Source organism: Manis javanica, chromosome 4 (genome assembly GCF_040802235.1).
Source record: "Manis javanica isolate MJ-LG chromosome 4, MJ_LKY, whole genome shotgun sequence".
Lineage (NCBI taxonomy): Eukaryota > Metazoa > Chordata > Mammalia > Pholidota > Manidae > Manis > Manis javanica.
The window spans coordinates 97,513,952-97,536,005 of record NC_133159.1 but is presented as its reverse complement, the minus strand read 5'-3'; the positions used below and the strand labels follow the sequence as shown (position 1 = coordinate 97,536,005).

Below are 22,054 nucleotides of genomic sequence, written 5' to 3'. Positions count from 1 at the left end.
TCTGATGAGGGAGTAGAAGGACCATAGGGATGGGGATAAGGAAGGGGCAGAATCATGTCAGGAGCCCAAGGGGGCTCTTTTTATGCTGGAGGACTATGTCCCAGGACCCTCCCTACCCATATGGGTCCAGCTTCCCTTATTTACCTAATCACATATAGCAAGGTTTTATAGAAGTTGAGTTTCAATGAAGGACTCGGTAGAGGTGGCCCCTCATTCTCCCTGAGTCTCCCCTTGGGCTGGGGGTCTTCTAAACTCTGATCTTGCCATTGCCTCCTACCTCTTATTCCCACAGCTGAGCATATAAGCATTTATTCATTGGCCATCTGAGTTCATTTTGCCTCAGTCCCTAATCTAATGAAGGATCTAATCAAGGCACAGAGAGGCTGATGGCTTCCCCAAGGTCACAACTAGAGCTCAGGAGGCTGCTAACCAGAAGGAGAGCAATAAAGGGCTGAGAGTAGGATCCTTTCCAAGGCATCCCAAACAACATGACAAGTCGGGGATTGTATCAGGCTTAGCATCAACCATCAGCTGTAGAGCCACCATAGGCTGGACTCCTTGCTGGGTCTCCCATAATCCTGCACCTTAAGTATTGTGACCATTTCATAGAAGGGAAAACTAAAGGTGGTTGATGCCTAAGGACACATGCCTAGCTGCACACCTAGAGCTCAGCTTGGATCCCTCCCTCCTGCTGCTCCCCCAGGTTGCTGGTGATTTGTTCTTCTGAGAATGGAGGGGCTTCTCAGTCAGAGAGAGTCTGCTCCAAGGGGTCTCCTGACCTGGCTTTGTTGGCCTCTCCCATGTTTGGGCTCTGTAGGTTGGCCATGGGGTAGGGGCTCAGTGTATCCAGGCTACGTTGCACCCTCTGAGTTTTCTTCAGGATGGTCTTCCTGGAGACTTCCCAAGCTGGTGGTGCCTTGGCTTTCTCTAGGGCTCCGAGGGGAGGTAGGTGGTAATGTTGTAAATGCTGAGCATCAGTCCAGGTTGTCCAGCTTGGCTAGGCCAGCATGTCCTGTCCAACATTGGTGGCCTGAATTCTGAACTCTCACAACCGTCAGATGCTTCTGGTCCCTTCCTGAGAGAGTGAGGGAACACTCCCTCATTATAGACCTGACCCCATTTGCAAGGCCAATAGTTGCCTGGGTGGTCAGCTCATTAGTCAAAATGATTAGACCACTTACAGAAAATGAGAAGTCACCAAAATCGGTGGGCTCCAGGGGAGCTTCCGGGAGTCAAACCTTCCAGGGGACCTTCGTCAGCATCATACCTGCTCAACCCAGGCAGATCCGTGAGAGGCATAGTCCTGCTGGGGGAGGGCAGGGGGGTTCTGCTCATTAAGTATTTCCTCCCTCAGAAGCAGAGGCTACGTGAAATAAAAGGAAGGAAAGCAAGTCTGAGAAGGGGGCACAGGCACTGGAAGGAAGAGAAATCCACTTATCATTTGTTTAGTTTCTTCCTAGAGACAGTTTGGAGGAAAGTGGGTAGAGGTTGAGCTCATAGGTATAGTGACTGGTTCTCCTCTGGTGGCTCCCTTTGCTGTGCACAAATGTTTCCCAAGCTCTGTCCTTGGTCTTCTCTGCTCCTCCATCTGCTCTTCTCCCTGGAAAGTTGATGGGAGCCCCTATTTTCAAGTTCATCCAGGTGTTGACAATCCCTTCCTGATCCCTAACCATCTACTGGACTCCATCTTTGTATACAGGTACCTTTCTGCTTCATCCTATCAGTCTCTTTCAACCTTCTGAAAATAGATTGCTTCCTTTAAAAAAAAACCCTCTTCTAATCATGTCATCTCCTCCCATACTTCCCTTCTGGCCTTACCTCCTTCATCACACACACCTGTCTTTCCAGTACAGAGACCTCTTCTCTGTTACCTGATCAAATCATATCCTTTCACCTCTTTGTGCCTTTGTACATGCTGTCCACTACCTTACAGATATGCCCTCCACCACTTCCCATCTCCTTCTGTCTTCCTAGCAAACTTCCGTTCAGCCCAAAACCTTCAGTTTCCAGCCCAAAGGTCACTTAAGATGTACTGGTGAAGTCTACCCCCACACGTCAGGAGTAACTAGCCATTCCCCACTTGGGCTTCCACAGTCCTTCCCTATACCTCAAATAGAGTTCTTACTACCTTATCACTTCAGTTGTTTGCATCATGGTCTCCCTCTCTGGCTTTAATCTGTGTAAGGCAAGGATCATGCCTTAGCCTACTCTGAATGTGCTAGTTCAGTGCTTGGCACTTTGCATAGGCTTGATTAACTTGCATTAGGAATTTAGCTTTCATTCACATGGTTCCCTTGATTGTGTGCAACTGAGAATATGTGATAAATTTGTCAATTGGTCAGGCCCTTCAGGTCCTATCTGATTGATCTTAAGCACTGACATGAGGACAGAGAGAAAGGATGAGGGTATTTGACTTTTGGATGATGCTAGATGAAAAGAGCCTCAAAGCCCCCCTCATACAGCCTTTTCATATCTACAAAGTGCATCTCAGTCAATGCTGCCTGCAGAGACCTGGCCAGTGTTCTGCTCTTGAACCAGATTGGTTTTTCAGGCAACTCTTTTCTTTCTTTTCTGGCAGAATATCAACCACATCCCCAGAATATTACCCCCATGGTAACAGTCGGGGTGCTGTTAGTTGGAAATGTACCTGGTTGTCTGTAGCTGTGACTATGCTTGCCGTAACAAACTGTGCAGGGCCTTGGAAAAAAACCCATTAGCCAAAAGCCTGGCTTGGCTCAAGAAGAAGCTAAGACCAAAGCTTGCTGGACTTCAAGTATAAAATTGTATGAAAACTACATCAGGAAACCTAGGACAGTAAAGGCTTAGTGGTGAGAACATGGGCTCAGGATGGACCTAGCTTCAAACCTTCACTCTAATTTACAAGCTGTGTGACCTTGGGCAAGCTGCTTTACTTCTCTGATCCTTAGCTCCTAACCTGTAAAATGAGTTATAAGGGTGGTATCAGCTCATAGGCTCATGAGGATTGAACACCATGCTTATGACAAATCTCATATGCAATCATATATAAGAATCTTGCCTGTTACCGTGATGTCATAAGTGAATTTACATGTATTTGAAACTAGCTCTTTTGATCTTGAGCACAGCTCTCTATAGTACTTGGTGAAGAAGTTTAAACAAGTCACTCAAGTTCTTTCTATGCAGTTATTGTTCATACTGAGACCTTGGGAAATGTGTGAAATCAGAGAAGCTTGTTACCAGGTATTTTTTCTATTGGCTTCTCTCCATTCTGTTGCACCCCATTTCTGTTGCCTTGAGCTTTAAGTGCCTGTTTCTCCCCATTCTCTGTTCTTTAGCAAAAGCTTTAAAAATAATTTAAACTAAAGTATAAGTGACTATCCTGTCCAGAGATAAGAGTATTCACATTTTAGCAGGACACAGCATTAAGCCAAGGCAATGAAATAGAGTTGGTGGGATTTCAGGCATCCATCAGAGTGATGGGCTAAGTTTTAGGGGAGTGGACAGGAGGCTCATCCCAACTGAACAGAGTCACTGTCCAGTCATAAAACTTGCCCCACTAATGCAACTATAAGCAACAAGGTATACAGTTTCTGAATTCTGGAGCAAGGTCTCCAGCCTTTGCAAAAGTATTGTTATAAGGGGATTTGTGCACCAGTTTTTAATACCAACCTCTGCTTAGTACACAGACACAGCTCATGAGGGCCGAGGCCCCTTCCACCTCAGCACATCTATGAGACTCATTCCCAAGTGCATTTTTTCTTCATAGCCTGAGGCTGGGGTTGAGTGTTTCTGCCCGCCTGAGTTTTTGGGAGACCCAGCTGCAAAATTATTAATTGCTTTCATGAGTCAACAAGTAAACAATGACAGTCCAGCTACTGTCCCCATACTACAAGGTCATAAGAGACTTCTGGACATCTCTGCAAAACCTCATTAAGGAAAGATCCTCGTCATCCCTAAAAATTCTATATTATGGAAAATTTCAAACATATGCAAAAGAACAGAGAATTGTGTAATATACCCTCCATGAATCCATCACTTTATTTTGATAATTACCAACTCAAGGCCACTTATGTTTTATCTATGCCCCTGTCACCACCCCCAATAATTTTGAAGCAAATCCCAGATGTCCTATAATTTCATCTGTAAATATTTCAGTAATTGTACCCTCTTTATGGCTAATAGAATCCATCTCTCTAGGGGAGAAGTCCTTCCTATCTCCCCTCGTGATGCTAAGAACATTTGGCCAGTACTGAATCTGTGCCCCAGGGGTAGTCCATGATTTGGTGAGCTCAAGGGCTTATGAATTCTATCCATAGTCTGTCCTGCTCCTTGGGGAAAAAGTGGTATCATAAAATGCCAGCAGTGGTGCTTCCATGTGCAAGCTTTTTGGTGTCAGCAGAGTTGCTGCCCAATAACTGAAATGAAACCCAAACTGAGAGGCAAGGCTCATAGTCAAGAATCCTAACTGGACTCAGCATTTTCCCCATGCATTATTTCATTTAGCCTCCACCAATTCCTTTTTTACTCCCATCTTACAGGTAAGAAAACTAAGGCTTAAGCTCACACAGCTAGTAGGTACCTGTGGCAGACACCAACTAGCTGCTAATCAAACTCAGTTCCTCTTTTTCATGGGCAGAGCCAGATTATATTTCCCAGGATCCCCTGCTCTTAGGTTTGGCCATGTGACTAAGTTCTGGCCAAAGTAATATAAGCCAGTTCCATAAAAAACATCCAGGGCAATTCTACATGCTCTCGCAAGGACCTACAGGGCAGAGCCACAAGCAGAAAAGAGCCTGGATCTCCGGATGACTGTGTGGAGTAGAGACCCCCCCCCCCCAACCTTCATTGAACTGCAAAATAAGTGAAAAAAATAAACTTTTATTATGTTGAACCTCTGAAATTTGGTATTTTCAAGCAGTAAGCCTAAACTGACCAATACAGTAGCAGAGATAGGATTTAAAGCCTAAGTCTGATTATGCCAGTGTTTAAAGTCTAACTCAACATCACACTGCCTCCTGGCACAAGAAATAAGAATCACTTTCAAGACTCTCTCACATGTTTGTCATTTGATAGAACTGTCTGCAAGGAGCTCACATCTAACCACTAACCATGTAGGGCTATTATAATTAAAATTAATTAAAAATTTAAAATCTTTTTTTTATTGCCCTGTTCATGTTTCAAGTACTCAATAGTCACATGTGGCTAATGGCTATCACATTGGACAGTACAGGCAGAGAATATTTCTGTCATCAAAAGAAAGTTCCATTGGACAGCATTGTCTTAGATAGACCTGGCATTTGCAACATACCGCTCCCCAGATCCCCACAGAAAAGCTGGGGTTGAAACTCATGAGAGCTCAGAGGGCAGTCTAGGTAGAAGTCAGGTTGCCTCAGGCATAATAGACATCTCCCTTCTCAGACCTTGGGTCTTTGCACCTGCCTTCCCCAGTTAACTCCTCAGCTACACCCCTGTGCTCACTGGTAAGATGCTTTAACATGACTTCCTCAAGCGGAATGAACCCTGCCTTTCTCATTGGTCTGCGTCTCCTGAGAGCAGGGCCAGTGTCTCAATATCACCTCAGCACCTGTGTAAGTGCCCAGCATCAGACACCAAGATACTGGCAGAGGACCCAGGGCTGTGCTTCCTGGCCAAGGCTAAGGATAAGTGGGGCATTTTCTAGAAATGGAAGCCAAACCAGTACTTCAGGCCATTTTCCACACAGAAGACAGAACTGTTTTTACAAGACATAAATCCAACCATGTTGCCCCTTGGTTGAAATGGTTATTTCATTCTATAATCATTCAGTGGTTATTTATCCTTCTGTAAATCTCCATTGCCCTCCCAATTAAGTAGACATAACTTACATGTCTGATGTGGTTATCAGATCCTTACTTCTGCTTCCCCACTTTCTACTCCTGGGCCCTTGAACCTGTGTTCCTACCATACTGGAATATTGCAGTTCTCTGAAGTCTCAGATTTTCTTTCTCTGAGGGTTTGTTCAGGCTGTTCCTCTTGCAGGAACTCTGTCCTTCTTCCCTACCTCTGCTTAGCTATGCCTACATGTCAGCCTAAGCTTAGAAATACTTCTCCCTGGAGACTTTACCTACCTGCCCCTCAGCCTGCGACAGCCTCCCACCACCTTCTTTGGCCCCCACCCCAACCAGCTGTAGAACTTCCTATACTTCCAAGTCTTCCATAGGAACAGGAAGGAAATACTTTTGGTTTGCTTTAAAAATCAAAAGCAGAGACTCTCTTATGGAAGTTTTTCTCAAGAGACTGATGCTTTTGAATCTCTCTAAATTATGAGTCTTGCTCCCTCCTTCCCCTCAACACACACACACACACACACGCACGCACACACACACACACACACACACACACACACACACACACACACACACACACACACACACACACACACACACATGTTTTCCATTAATTTGATTTCTCTGCAGAAGTACTGGGGAGGCAAGTGGATGGAGCCCTGTAAATCTTTCACGAGCTATGATGCCCAGAGACCTCTACTCCTTGACCCCAACCAACCACTCAGAACAAATGCCACTAAATCCATGGGACATACCCTCCCTGACTGCATGGTCCTGTATCTGGAACGGGGGCCTGATATACAGACTAGGGTGTGGCAGTTACAATCCAGGCTGGTGCCAAGATGCACCATGGGTCCTTCCTTCATTGGATTATTTTTATGGGAATCAGAGCAGATAGAGGCAGTGGACTCCTGAGACAACATCATGATACATCACCAGGATGGCTCTACTATGGTTCATAAGTAGTAAATCAAATCTATTGAACAATACATTTACTGCAAATTTAAGAAGTTGTTCTTCCATTTTTTAAGTGTATGTGTTAAATCATGCCCAGAGTCATAAAGAAAGGAGACAGCCAGGCTCAGTGTGGAAAAAAACCCAACTACATGCTTAATGAAGTTAGTAAATAACTTGTCTTTTGCTGATGAGAGAGTGACTACCCTCTCTGATGACTCCATGGGACACTCTTTCTACCCAGATGGACTGGAATCCCCAGAGTGCTAAGCTTGCCACATCTTAACTAATATCTGAGTCAATTTTGCAAAAAACGTTCAGTGTTAGCAGGCTTGCTATTTGCTACGATAAGGGAAGTGGACAAAAGAGGAAACACACAATCGCCTTCTTAGTGAATTATAGGGCTGTCTGCAGTGGCGGCATAGTGATGAGAGGTCGGGGAGGGGGTTATAGACTGTTTATCCCTAAGTTTCTTTTTACTTCCAATTTCATCCAACTTAAATGCTCTTTTGAGTTAAAGTCTCAATTCGAGATATAATTTTGACCAGAGTATACTTTGTTTTATCTGCATCCCCAGCCCACCTAAATATTGAAAGGGATGCCCTAGCCCACAGCCTGGCATTCAATAAACATTTTAATTGAACTGATAAGTCTTAATCCACCAATATTGGTTCAACAAACACTTATCAAGTCATTCACTCATTTAACACATTCGTGTTGAACATTCACTATTTGCTGTTGGGTATATGGTAGTAGACAAGATAGATACAAGCCCTGCCTTTTTGGAACCCACTTTTAGAGCAATGTGTACTCGGTACTGATGTTTATTTAGGCTTACTAAACCTCATCTGGGCTCAGTGAGCCTGAGGGGTGAAGAGAAGCAGATTTTTAAATTCGGGACCATCTCATGAGGTAGATCTAGTTTCCTTTCCATTTCTCAGATGAACAGTTGGAGGCAAGCATCACATAGCTGCATAGTGATAAGGCTACTGTGTGTGAGAGGGGTATGCTCAGACATGCAGGGCTAGGGGAGCACAGGGAGGAGGCCCTTGGTCCAGCCTGAGGGCTCAGGGAAGGAGCTTTGCAGATGACATCTGAGCTGAGTCTGGAAAGAGGACAAGGAATCAGCCAAATGACAATGATTGAGGGGATTAAGCAAACAACAGCTTGCAAAGACACCAGCATCTGAATGAGCTCGGTGTGTGTCTGGAGTGTGGGGACAGAGGCAGGGCACAGCAGGGAGGAGGCTGGAAGCCCAGCGGAGCCAGACCCTATGTGCTGACCATAGGGAGCCACCAGAAGACCTTGGGTAGACACATGATGCAGTCAGTCCTGTGTTAGCAAAGTCCACTCTAGCCCAGCCATGTGGGGAATGGATTTGAGGAGAAGCAGATGGGAAGCAGGGGGACCAATTAGCAGGCTATTGCGGTATTTCAGGAGAGAGAGGATGAGGGCTTCAGCTAGAGCAGTAGTAATGGATAGAGGAGAGGGGGCATGAAAGAAATAGGTTGGAGGTAAAATTTGACTCTGTGCTGGATGTGGAGCAGCACAAGAGAGTCTCAGGTGAGGCTGTGCTGCCTGGCCAGATGGCCCTGCCAGTCCAGGGCAGGAGAATGCAAGGCAGAAGTGGCTGGGGGTGTAGGTACAGCCCTTCTGGGAGGCAGGGGTGGTCAGAGGTTTTCCTCAGAACCCTTTGCAGACAGAGCTGTGTATGCTGGGCTGGAGGCAGTTGTCAGCTGGGGACATTCAAGAGCTACAGGCAATTCAGATGTTCAGAAACAGACTGGAGTTTCCTTAAAAGAAGCTCAACAACACCTTTGGCTGGAGGGGAATGAATTTCAAAATAAGGCTGTGCAAATCCCTGCAAGGCAGGTCACAGTAGCTAGAGGCATATAGAACCACTGATCTCTTGAGAGGTAAGAGGAGAGATTAACTCTTAGGTCTCATCCCCTGCCATTCTTCCCTCTACCCACTTATCATCCCTTACCCTGCATGCATGCATGCACACACATACACATGCACACACATGCATGCACACATGTGGGTGAACACACACACTCATGCATGCGCTTTAGTATCCCTAAACTTCTCACCTCCCCCAGACACACCAGGCCCTTTCACACTCCCTCTTTGCACCTGCTGTTCTCTCTGCCTTCACTGGGCATATATAGTCCTCCTGCCAGCCTGATCTGGATGCCAGTTCTCTCCAATGCAGCCCCACTGCCCCAAGCATTCTCACCATGTCTCCTGCCATCAAATAGCACCCCATGATGGGTTTCTCTGAGGTCTTTCTTTACCACCAAGTTAAACTCCTGAGTCTTATTCATCTTAGCTTTCCATGGCCAGTCCTCAAAAATTGCTTGTGGAAAGAATGAGCACATCCCAGAAGGTGGGCCAGACACGCTTTCCCAAGCCCTGCTCCCAAGCCTTTCACTGAGGAGGATTGCCTGTGCCCTCCAGAAGCACGCATGCTGTACGGGAAATAAAGTCCCACCCCTCCCCGCCACGGGGTGAGGGTCATAAAGGCAGTGCCTACATTCACCCTCAGTTCGATGTGAACAAATCTATTATTTCTCTGAAATTACCTTTATTTTCAACCCCATTTTACAGATGAGGGTTCCAACTTCAGGGGAGGCAACAGCTCTTTTGGGTTGAATATCACAGACCTGTTTAATACCTTTGGGGCAAAGTGAGTAGGTGAATGAAGACCATCTGGGATTCTGTCTTTACTGAGATTTCCAGGCTGACCACAGCTGGTGGGCCCAGATGAAGACCCCAGAGAGCAAGGCCTTTGGCCATTAGCCAGTGGCCTGAGCAAGCCCTCTGCTCCTCTGACTGGCTTCTAGAGTAGGAGGGGACTGACCGCAATCATCCAGCTTGTCAGCCTCCTAGGAATCTTCTCTTCGTGCCTCAGGCCAGGCACCTCAACCTGCAAGGGTGTTGCTCAAAGCAGGGAAACAGATGAGGGCCAGGAGGGCCTGGAATCATCATCATCCCCATGATGGCATTAGTAACAGTACGAACACAGTGACATGCTAAGGCTTTGTATGCATTCTGGTTTTTCGGTCCTTACAGCAAGGAAAAAAATCAAGGCACAGAGAAGTTCAGCAATTTGCTGAAGATCGTTAGCATAGCTGGATTTGAAACCAAACAGTCTGACTCCAGAGCTCCTACTCTTAAATGTTACTCTGCAGAGAGGTGCAGAAGCAGGCCAGTACCCTGTCCATCCACTGTCGAAAACAGGAGGCCAGCAGAAGGCCAGCACCTCTGCACTGCTTTATCCCCCCACCCCTTCCAGGCCTCTCCAGCAACTGGCAGGAATGGATGTCTGCTCTTTGAGGAGTCCCAGAAAGTGCAGCTGAATGCAGGCAGGGATGGGGGGATCCTGAATAGACGAGCTGGGGTACTATCCTCCGTCCTGGTCCCTGGTTTCACAGCGATGGCCCTTAGATTGCTGCCTCTTTTACATGCCTGCTGTCTGAAGCCTAATCTCCATTCTGGTGGTTTTGGTTGCTATGGTAATTGAATTCACTTAAATTGTCTCCACACTAGCCTGTCTACCTGTTTCTGTCCATAGCCTGGAAGGGCAGGAGCCCAGAGCTGAGGGCAGGGAAGAGGAGGGCTTGGTGGCCTGGGAGACCTGAGTGTTATTCCTGATTCTGAGGTCTTCCTCAGAGGCAAACAGAGGAGTGAATCATGAAGAATGTTCCTTCCGAGTTTCTCTCCATCTTCTTCTTTGCTGCCTTTTTCTTTTCCTCATAGAGATTCTGGATTTAGGCAGGCTATAAAGGCAGGACTGGCAATACTGGTGGGTGGGGGAGGGCACTCTGAGAGCATCTTCCGTTCCTCATATTGCATTACTAATACAACAAACACTTACTGAAAGCCAAGTGTGTTCTAGGCCCTGCTGCTTGTTTCTGGATACAGGAGTCCCTCTGGGGCAGCTCAGGATCCAAGGCCACAGGAACTGTCCCCCTGACAGCACACTACCAGTCCGGGGTTTCAGGAGGATGGCCAGCCAGGATCAGGACTGGGAAAGTCTCCTTTTCTCCTTTCCTTGCTGGAGGGAATGTCATCAGACTGAGCTGAAAGTAGAATGGACCATCCCTCGGTGGGACCTGAGGGCAAATCATGCTCATTTTCTCCATTCCAATGCAGGAGAAATTTTGACATATAAGAATAATGGCAAAGGTGGAAGCCAAGGTCTAAGAGCTGCCCAACGAGTGTGTGGAATGACAAACCCTCTTCCTGACCACCACTAGTTTGCTTGGGGCAAAGAAGGTTAGAGTAGATTATGGGTAATTGTATATTTGCAGGTCTCAGTCTTTTAAGTAGTAGCTGGATGGAGAAAGCACAAGGAATATTTACATAGCTTCACCTCTGTGCCAGGACTCAGGCTCTGGACTGCGAAGACAGTGATGACTGAGGCACAGCAGAGACTTTCAAGGAGTTCACAACCTGGGAGGGCTGCCAGCTGAGCATACAAAGGATGTGTCCTAGAAGGAGGGCTAGAGCAATGCACTCTGGGCCACCAGAGCTGGTGAAGAGCAAAGGGGTGTCTGGGAAAAGTGCACCCAAGGCAGGTGTGTTAAGTTGTATTTTTAAGGAGTTCTCAGGGCAGGAGGTCATTCTGTGCAAAGACAAGAGCGTGAGCAAATGCATAGGGGTGTAAAAACGAGCAGCACATGTAGCAGCAGGAGTGCAGGCTGAGCAGAGAGCAGCAGGAACCCAAGCAGGAAAGGCCAGGTGGGGTTCTATTCCACAGGCCATGGGACCATTGTGGTAAAATCTCTGTTTGAGCAAGACGACTGTGGCAGCAGTGAGAGGGGAGGGTGGCAGTGGGACATCAGGAGGCCTGGACAAGGGCTGCTGAGTTAGCAATGAAGACAGACCCAGCCATGAAGAGGCAGCTGCAGACTCTGGGGGCCCTGGTCATGACTGGTTGTGGGAGTGGCTGTGTGGGAGGGAGGAGCGAGTGTCGGAGGAAATGGAGAAGACAGAGAGGCCTCTGTGCACAGAGTCAGGGTGGGAAACCGACTGAAATAAGGAAACTGTGGCATGAGTTTAGGGGAGCTCTGCTTGGGATACTTGAGCAAGGCATCTGATATGGTCAAGGTCCAAGGCTGCACAGGTAAAAAGGAAGTATATTTCTAGCATTTCGGAGAGAGAGCTGCTCATTTGATAGAAGTGTGTGCGTGGGAATCATCAGCATAGAGGTTACAGCTGAAGTGAGAAAAGACAGTATTTTCCAGAGAGAAGGCACAGTGAGTGGAGGTGAACACAGCTTCTTGGGTAGCAGCCAGAGGCAGGCAGTCAGTATACTTCTGGATGGTGGGGGGCAACATGGAGTCCACGGTTGGTAGAACAAGGCCAGTACAAGGCGGTGTGGGCTTCAGAGAAGATGCTGCTCAGAGAAAGTTGTGCAAATGGGCTAGAGCAGCTTGGGTGTGCATCAGGTCTTGTTAAAACACTGATTGCTGGGCCTCACCTCCAGAGTTTCTAAAACTCTAATTTAGAGTTTCTTCTAATTTCTAACAAGATCTGAAATGCAAATTGATGCTGCCAGTCTGGGGACCACATTTTGAGAACCACTGTATCCATGGTCTAGATTGAGAAACCTGCACTTGAGAAGCTCAAAAGCAAATTCATTGACTTTATTGTGGACCAAGTAGGACATGAAAGGAGAAAGCCAGGCTTTGGTTAAACAGCAGAGGAGAGGAAAAGGTAGAGAATGAAAGACAGCTCCTTGGAAATAGAATGGATGCTACTGAGGACACCAGGATGGGGACAGAGAGGAGGGAAACAAAAGGGTTGGCAAGAGAATGGCTGAAAGAAGAGACGGGAGGTGAACTCAACAGTCCAAGCAGGTTTATTGCTGAACCTGAGAGGGACCCCTCTGTCCTGGCCAGCAGAACAAAGGGGAGGGTCGCTAGCAGGTCAAGAGGCTTTTTATGGCCAGGGCTTTGGCGGGCTCTTTGAGGGGAGGGGTCAGGGGAAAGGTGGGCTTTTGGCTTGCTGACGTGTCCTCTGGAGGATACTTGTAGCCAAGGTAAGATGACATCTAGGTCACTCGGTGATGGTAGGTGGGCTTCTTTGAAAGGTGGTACTCAGGTCTGGATTCTATCATTAACTGTGAATGTTTTTGGCCTGGGATATGATGAAGCCAGAGGAGGGGGCCTAGGGGCCACAGCCATGGCTATGAGTATGGGTCACATGAAGAGGGTGATAATGAGTTAGGCAAAGAGGAGTATGGGGATTAAATCTGCAGAGTTCTGTTTGGAGTCCTGGCCAAAAGTCTAGACTCCCCCTTCTCAGAAGCCTCATCCCTCTCCCTTATCCATCTCTTGGAACCTTCTAGAGTCATTGCTAGCTTCTGAGCCTCAGGCCTTCTCAAGCAGAACAGAGGCAGCTGCCGTATACCAGGGGTCAACCTCTCAGAAGGAGGTTACTCTCAGAGCAAGATGGCCTGGTGCTTTTTTCATTTTCCTTCCAAGATCTCAGACCAGAGACCCTGACCCGTATGAGGAGGCTCCTGACCTCAATGCTAGACATCCTTCTGGGGCTGACCCACCCTGCCAGAGCTTGAGGCACAGAACTTGAGTCTTATTTCTTATCAGTGGAACGAGTCCATAAAGAAAATTCAATTCATCGGTGTCCAGGAGAACATTACCAAGATAGACGAGACACCATGGACAGTATTTAATTATGAGCAGGCAGAGCAAATAGGAGGGACGCAATAAAAATGCTAATCAGGGAGGTAAAAAACCAGACTTTATTCCCTTCTAGAACAGACTAAATCTCATCCTACTTGCTCCACTCCCAGACCCCAAATAAGTCCTGCAGGCCCGGTTCTGACTGTGACTTTTTGACAGGTGACTAGCCTCAGCCCCTGGCATCTTCCTACTTCCATCCTTCCAGCATCCCAGTTCCTAGAAAATCTGGCCCAGGGGGAGGGAGGCTGGCTTTTCTTGCAAGCACACAGCTTCTATTTCATCCAGGGAGAGCTGGCAGGGTACTTGGAAAGTGAATGAAATTATTATTCAGGGCTCAATTCCATGTCCTGGGGAGCACGTCAGGAAAGGACCATCTCCCCTTTCAGTAGCACATGCAGAATCTGCACGAGGAAGGAGCACAGCTGGACAAATGCCCTGAGACCAGCCTGAATTCAATGCGTGGGGCTGAGTCTCTGACTGGCAAGTCAGTCCAACTCAGAGCCACTTAGGAAGAGACTCGAGACACTCAGCCAGGCCCAAAGCCTCATGTTGCCAATTCCATTCAACTTGGCTGAGCTCAACTTTGGAGTGTGGTTCAGGATTTTGCAGGTCATTCCTGTCTCACTGCCAAGTTGGCCAACTCCTCATTCACCCTGATCCTGTGGGTCACTTGTCCATCCTTGCTAGCTTGTTCAACTTCCACACTGCTGCTAAAGACAGATTTATTTCTCTTGTTTCCTTTGGTCTCTGGGATGCCTGGACTCCTGGTCTCATGCTGGTTTTAGATAAAACTTGCTTTCTTTGCATCCGGGAGGATCTTGACTCAGCCCAGGCCCTTTCCCTAGGCTGGCCTCTTGTGTTTACTGGGCTCACCAGTCACCCTGGCTGGTGTCCATGCAAGTTACTGCTCTCTTCATTAGTCTCTCTCCTGCCTCCTTAAACCTTATTCAGCCATGAGCTTTTCCCAACATCCTCAGGGCAGGAAGTAGCCTAAGGATTGTCTGGTATCATCCTGGTTATCCTGGATCGTCTCCCCTACACGGAGACGACATACACTACACGGAGACAACATAGGCCCTTAACTCCTGGCTACTGTCTCTTCCTTGGAAAATATGTTAGGTAAGAAGTTTATATGCCAGCTCTCTTACCTGCTGTGGGATCTTGGACAAGTTATTTAATATCTTTGTGCCTCAGTTTCCTCATCTGACACATGGAGATAACAACATTACCTACCTCAGATTTTTTATAAGAACTTAATGCAAGTGTATACCAAGAGCTTCGAAGAGTGCCTGCCACATAATAGGCACTCAGAAAGTGTTAGCTAGCTTCATTACCATTATTGCTGTGATATTTATTACTAAGGCTAATTATTATTTTATTTGCCTATATGTCCAGGTACTTGGTAGAGGGTCTGACATGAATAAACACTTAATAATCATTGAATCAATGAGTGATTGGACTTTTAAGCCAAGTCTTCCAATGATATTGCCCTTCCCAGGAAAATTTAAATTTAAAGAACAAGTCTGCACATTGATGACAATGATTAACACATCAATGGCTACTTGTGTGGTTCCAAGTGTCTCAGGGGAAGGGATTTAGAGTCAATGGTTGTTTTCATTTCAAGTCAGTTACTCAAAATACAGCTAACTTTGGTTTGGAAGCTCATTGTTATCTTCCCTCAGGTGTAATCTCCTTCCAAACTCTAAAGCAATAAAAACTTGGAAACCAGCAAGAGGATAAAGGAAACCCTTCCAGCAACAGAAGCAATATTTCCTGGGTCTGCCCTGTCCTCCAGTCACCACAGCCCGCATATGTGTGGAAGCTGTAAAGCCCACGTGGGCTTGTTCACTATGAGACAAGGGGAGAGGGCTGCAGGCCAGCTGAACACAGAGCCTGGCATGTGGGTCTCCTGGACTTGGCACCCAGACCCTCCTGGGAGAGTCTTGCCCCTTCTACACCTCACCAGAGTTCTGGTAAGGGAGAGTGGAAATCTTTTGAATAAGTGTTTCTGGAAGGTTGTGCTGTGAATCTGCTATGGGCCTCCAGGATGGGATTTGGGCTGGGAAACAGCTGTCCATTTCAAATTCAGAGGCACGGGGTGAACACAGGACTGGGAGCAGCAAAAGTGCCCCATGGTACCATGTCCTGCAGCAGACATCTACTGTCACAGATGTCATCACGTGTGTTTCTCACAACAGATGACTGAGGGGATTGGGACCTTAATTCCTTTTTCTTTCCTTTGGTGTTCCTTTAAAATACAACTAACCCTTGAACAATACAGGTGTTAGGACTGTCAATTCCCCTGGCCCCATACAGTCGAAAATGCACATGTAACTTTTGAGACCCCCCAAACTTAATTACTAATAGCTTACTGCTGACCTGAAGCCTTACTGATAACATAAAAGTCAATGAACATGTATTTTGTATGTTTTATATTCTATACTGTAATTCTTCCATTAAGTAAGCTAGAGAAATTTTTTTTGAATTGTGGCAAATATTCTAAATGTTTTACAATATATGTACTAAAAACAAACGTGTACATAAGTGGACCCACACAGTTCAAACCTGTGTTGTTCAAACCAAGGGTTGACTGGATATTATTTATTTTCATGTAATTCTAAATCTAAGAGGTTCCAAAATCTCTGCAGTGGAAAGCCTGTCTTCCTCATATGTAACCACCCACATTGCTTCCTCAGTGCAACCAGAGGTCACCTGTTCCCTGAGAAAGCTTCCAGAGATACTTTATATATACAAGCAAATACCTGTAGTCTACCCCTCCTTTATACACTTTAAAGCTTGCTTTACACACTCTTATGTGCCTTGAATTTTTTTCATAATAATTTATTTTGGAGGTTACTCAATATCAATATGTGTACATTTACATCATTCTTATTGTGGATACATAGTATCATATAAATTGTTCTATTTTAACACGTCCAATTTAATTCTTTCCAACCCTTAACTTTGACAAATAATACTGTAATAAAGGACCTGTGGGCAATTATATCTGAAGGAAGCATGCAAGCGTATTTGAAGATAAATTCTGGAAGAGGAATTGTTGGTCAAAGGCTATCCATTTGTAAATTTGATAGTTATTGACAAATTGCCTTCTATATAGGTAGCCCATTTTTTTTAGAGATGACAAAATTGGAGTTTAAAGAGGGTAAGTGACTTGACTAAAGTCATATAAAGCAACTGGGAGGGAACCAAGGTTTTTGTTCTCAGTCCAAGACTCTCTGGGCCCATGGGCCCAAAGAAATCAGGGACATAAAAGAAACATCAGCTAGATTCCTGAACTGTAATAAAATCCACAGTTTCACATACTAAACATTAAATACTGTTGATTCAACTTTGAGAAGTCACAGAACCTGCCCTCAGGGAACCTACAGCCTAGGAGAGAGAGAGACAAGTAAAAAGCACTTTTGATTCAGCATATGGGATAAGGGAAATATATAAGGAGACCCAGTGAGAACATGGGAAGAGCCCCTGATTTAGATTTGGTTTCCTGAAACAGGAGGCATTTAAGTTAACATTAGATTATCTAACATTGTCCTCTGTAACCTGAATTATAACTACCCTCTTCTTCAACCCTCACAGTTTCCCATCCCAAACCTTTTATCAAAGTTATTGCTAAGTAGCAAAATGGATTGCTTTGTGAAAGCATGGTCTAGTTGGAATAACAATAAAGGCTAATGCACACTGAGTTCCCGCTGTGTGTCAGGCTGCTTTCTGGCTCAGCCATGAACCAGCCATGTGACCCGGAGCAGGTAACATCTCCCATGTGTGCGTTAGTGCTCAAATCTTTTAAGTAAAACAGTTAATCCGATGACCCCATCAGTCTCACATGCTATGGCTCTGTCTCTAAAATCGTTGAGGCCTCTGCTGGTGGATGATGGACAAGTGTGCCGGAACAATGGATTCGGGAAAAGGAGCAGAAGGACTGGAGAGTCCTCAAGCTGGCAAATCAGCCTTGGGAAATTTGATTTTGAGAGGAGATGTCACACATATCAGATAAATAATAATACTGACATCTTTCTGTTAAATTTTTCCAAGGTCATTTCATATGCTACTTCATGAGGCTGGGCTGGTAGGCTACGCAGCTCAGGCCCCACAGCAGGGCAGTGGTACAGCTTGGGCTGGGACCCAGTCTTCTTTCCTGAAACCTGACTAATTCTATTCTCTGATTCCATATGGGAAGGAAAATTCTGGTAGGGAGCAATCCAGAGTCCCCAAGGCCCCCAGAAGCCTGAACTTAAATAAACTTTGAGGTGCTGCCTCTCCTCCTTCACTACCATCAGAGGGCACACTAACTCTCTCTGGGTGCTGGAACCAGAACTGTATTTCCGCAGGATTAGTCTAACAAGTGCTTTGGGTGACTTGGTACCCATCTGTCTGGCTGCTCGTCCTTCGACTCAGCTGTGGCAGACTTCTGCCCAGTTCTAGCACCAGCCTTCATGCTCTTGATAACCTGCCCACCCCGACTCCTCTGAGCCCAGGCCCTGCCCTGCCTTTCTCCATGGGTCCTTCGTCTCTGGGAGTCCAGCTTGAGGCCAAGATCCCAGGACATCCCCAGGACATAACCTGTTTCTAGGTCCCCTCTTCTGGGCTTTGTTCAATGACTTTGTTTGCTCAACCTCCCTAACGCTGACCACCTGTTAGGAAGACTGTTTAGCTCTGAGATCTTTTTCAAATAATTTTGTGCCTGCTGGGCTGCCCACCTCCCATAGCCTACAGCTAGATTTACCCCTAAGCTGCTCACTCACAATGCTATGCCCCACATCCAGGCCCAGTCTGGGTGATCTAGTGATGTGGATGTGATGTGTGCAATCTTTGAATTCTGTTTTGACAGCCTCCCACCCCACCCCCCAATCAGAGCTGGAAGCTGATGAAGTGGGTAACCTGGGGGTGACTTGCTATCTGACCCTTTCTGGAGGTCTTTGGCCCATCTGTGAAAGTGCCCCCTAGGTTCCCTTTCCTTGCAAGTTGAATGAGAACACAGCTATTTGGCCCCTTGAGGGAAGGCTCTGTCTGAAAACAGACGTGATTACTATTTCCATCACCTTTATAATCCTTTAATCACACACTTGCAGCAGGGAGTCTGGGCAGGGTGAGTCCATTTATATAAACAGCAGGAAAAATGAGGTTCTGTGCTATATGCCAACCATGCTTAGCAGAAATGTAAGAATCTCTGGCTTTTCATGAGCAGAAAAATGAATAATCCAGGTGTTTATCCTGAAACAGCTCACTTTCAAACTGCTGGGGCCTGTGCTCACATTGTGAAGGCTTGGAGAGGGACATATCAGCCCTAGAGGGCCCAAGGGGATGCAGGCCTGAGCCCTCTGCTCTCTCAGTGGGTTGGACAGTATGGAAAGACAGGCTCTCTGGGCAGCTGACTGCCCCTGAACAAGGCATCTCGCATACTTGTGGCCCTTGGGTCCTAGAAGTATTAATCTTGAAGTCTGTCCCTATCATGAATGAGATAAGAGGTCTCATGGGGGTTCAAAAAACATTGTTCAGAATGGGTCCCTAGCAGATAGGGTTGTGTGCGTGTGTGTGTGTGTGTGTGTGTGTGTGTGTGAGAGAGAGAGAGAGGGTGGGGGGAACGTCCCACCAGGGCTTCCAACCACTGGTCCAGATGGCAGAGGCAAAGAGAGGCCTTGGTGATGGTACAGTGATCCTCTACTCAGAGAAGAGCCAAGACTTGGCTGAACAGTCAGGATACAGCTCTGCGCCATGTATCTCTCATCCTCCTCTGGGACCAATGAGATGGCAGAGACATCTGAAGGTGAGCAGAAATATGCAATGCCTCTTAAAACTTAGGCTCAAAACTGTCATATTGTCACATGGCCAAAGATGAAGTAAAGGATTGAGGAAATCTACTCTACTCTTTTATGGGAATAAATGCAAAGTCATAAAGCACAGGGCATGAATAGAGAGGGGTGACAAATTTGGGTTAATCATACAAGCCTGCATAACCCAACCAGATGGCAGAATTACACTCTGTCCCTTGATGCTCTTGCAGAGGTGTCTCTCCCCACCCCTAATATGCTCAAGCCAGGTTTAGAGCCTTCTGCCTGGGAGACAAGAGATGGATGAGATGATGGGGGACACATTGAAGAAGACTCAGTTGGCCCAAAGTAAATTGGCTGCCTGATTCCCTCTCCATCTTCTCCTGGGTAGAAAGTGAGCACATAAAGAATAGAAAGACAAAATTTGCACTGAGACAAATAATTACTTCAATCTTGTTAGTAGTTAGGTCCTAATGAGTTGTAATTTCCCTGGGAAAATAAAGCGACCATAGGAACATACAGCAAGGAATGGAAAATGGACAACACTACAATTTCAGGTCACGTGCCCCAGGTGACCACTACAGTGTGAACAGGAAAGATGAACAATGCTGTGCCCAACTTCAAATGGAGACCAGCAGGTAGTGCTAAGATCTTGCAAATGATCTGAACAGGGATTTCACAGAATCTTGGTAAAAGAGCTTGGCTTTGGAAGACCCCGGACTCTTCAAGCTAATGGGTCCACAACACAGACTGTTAAGTTTCCATCAGCACAGAATGGCTGTGAATTTAGCTATGGTGACAGCAGCTCTCACAGTTTTCCAAAAATCTGTGCATGAAACTTCTCCTTCCCAGCCATGCAGCCCTCCCCACCCCTCAAATTAAATCAACCCTATTGTTTTCTTCCCTGACATAAAGTGTATTATTTCACAATGTCTCAGCTACAAGAGGTTACCAAAAGAAAGCTAAATTGGGGTTTTTTTTCAGCTTCTTGACTTTTCCCTGTTACCCTAGCTCATTTTCAGTGACATTTGAACACTTTGGTAAGGAATTAACTCTACCATTTTAGGCACAAAGAAAAGAAGCTTTAAATTAATTTTCAGCAAGGGATACTATTGGTCCAGGCAACTTCCCTCCCACTGTATTAACATCAATGTCTTGTCTCATTAAATACCTATAAACAGTGTAACACTCTAACAAGCCACAAATTGGCTTATTGACACCTCTCTCGGCTGTGCTCTGCTTCCCAAATCCCCTGCTTTAGAGACATAGGGAGGTTATACAAAATGGAGGCTCTATTGAAACATCAGAAGGAGGGGACATTGTCAGCATCTGGGTTCCCTGGCTGCTCATTTTTAATGGGCCTGACTTTCAGCTAATCATACATTGTATTAATTTGGTTTCTCTGTCCTCCAGGGTACATTTGGGGCACATGTGTCTGTGGCTTCTCTACTGCCATTCCCAATCCTCTTCACTTTCTCAAGGAAAGCCCCATTGGCTGTTACACTGGGCAGTCCTCACCATAATTTTTCTGGTATTCAATTCAAACATTATTTTTCACATTCATGTTGCTATGAACTTACATAGGAAATCTCTTTATAGTTCTCCCAGGGACAGAGCAGTGGTAGAGTGATGAGTGATATCAATAATAGGAAAGATTCTAAAAACCAGTGCAGGGTGCTGACCTGGGAGATAGCATTCCTGCCCCCAGACTTGTCCCTCATTTAGCACAGCTGGGGAAGTTGGTCCATACTTTTCCAGCTCTTCTCAGAGGCATGGAACTCCTGGAGACTGGGAATTGGGTTTAGTGTGGGTGTGTGTCCACACATCAGTCATTGGATATACAGGAGGTTGCAGGTATGGAGACTGGGGAAAAAGCTGGTAGAGAACAAAGATTGACCCACTCAAGGTAACTCTGGTCATGGATGCTTTTGCAGTCTTCCTTTGCCGCTCCTTCCTTGGTGCTTGAGGGCTCTGGGGATCCCTCCCTTCAATCTACCCTCACTCGGAGGTCATCTCCTCTAGCCTTTGGGCTCTAAATATCTAACAGCTCCTACATTGTTGTGGTTTTTTTCCCTCCAATTTTATGGAGAAATAATTGACATACATCACTGTCTAAGCTTAAGGCATATAGCATGATAATTTGATTTACATATATTGTGAACTGATTACTGCCAGGAGGTTCAAACTAACATTTGTCATCTCATATGGATACAATAAAAAGAAAATTAAAAAAAGAGAAAAATGTATTTTCTGTGATGAAAACTCTTAGGGTTCACTCTCTTAACTTTTCATCCTTCATTGCTTTTATCTCTTTCCAGACGCCTCCCCTGAACTGCCGCTTCTCATCGCCACGGGATGTCTAGTGGGAATCTCGAACTTCACTTGCCCCGAACTCCTGATTTCTCCCTCTAAACCTGCTCCACCTACAGTCTTTCCCATGTCAGTAAGTGGCAACTTCATTTTACCAGATACTCAGGACAAAAACCTCTTTCCTTCATACCCCACATCCAATCCATCATCAAACCTTACTGGCTCTGTCTTCCAAGTATATCCGGAATCTACCACTTCTCAGCGCCTTATCCCATCTCCTCTTGTCTGAGCCATCAATCTTGCCCATGGCCTTGCTGGGCCCAGCCTTACAGTCTATTCTCAACAGCCATCAGTGATCCTTTTAAAATGTGTGTCAGATCACGTCACTCCCTGCCAAAATCCTCCTTAGAGAAAAGCCCAAGTCCTCACAATGGCCTCCAAAGCCATACAAAACCTGGCCCCACAACCTCTCTGGCTTCATCTC

The 22,054-nt window shown here is 46.1% G+C and overlaps 1 long non-coding RNA gene across 5 annotated transcripts in view; it reads left to right on the top strand.

Moving 5' to 3' along the window:
* Positions 1-22,054, top strand: part of LOC108395543 (uncharacterized) — a 30,323-nt gene that overhangs the window by 3,693 nt on the left and 4,576 nt on the right. For 3 of the 5 annotated variants that reach the window (XR_005057851.2, XR_005057847.2, XR_001852692.3), the window contains exon 2: positions 21,579-21,703. This is a non-coding gene — a long non-coding RNA (uncharacterized lncRNA). The other 2 variants (XR_005057848.2, XR_001852690.3) reach the window with 2 other exon arrangements.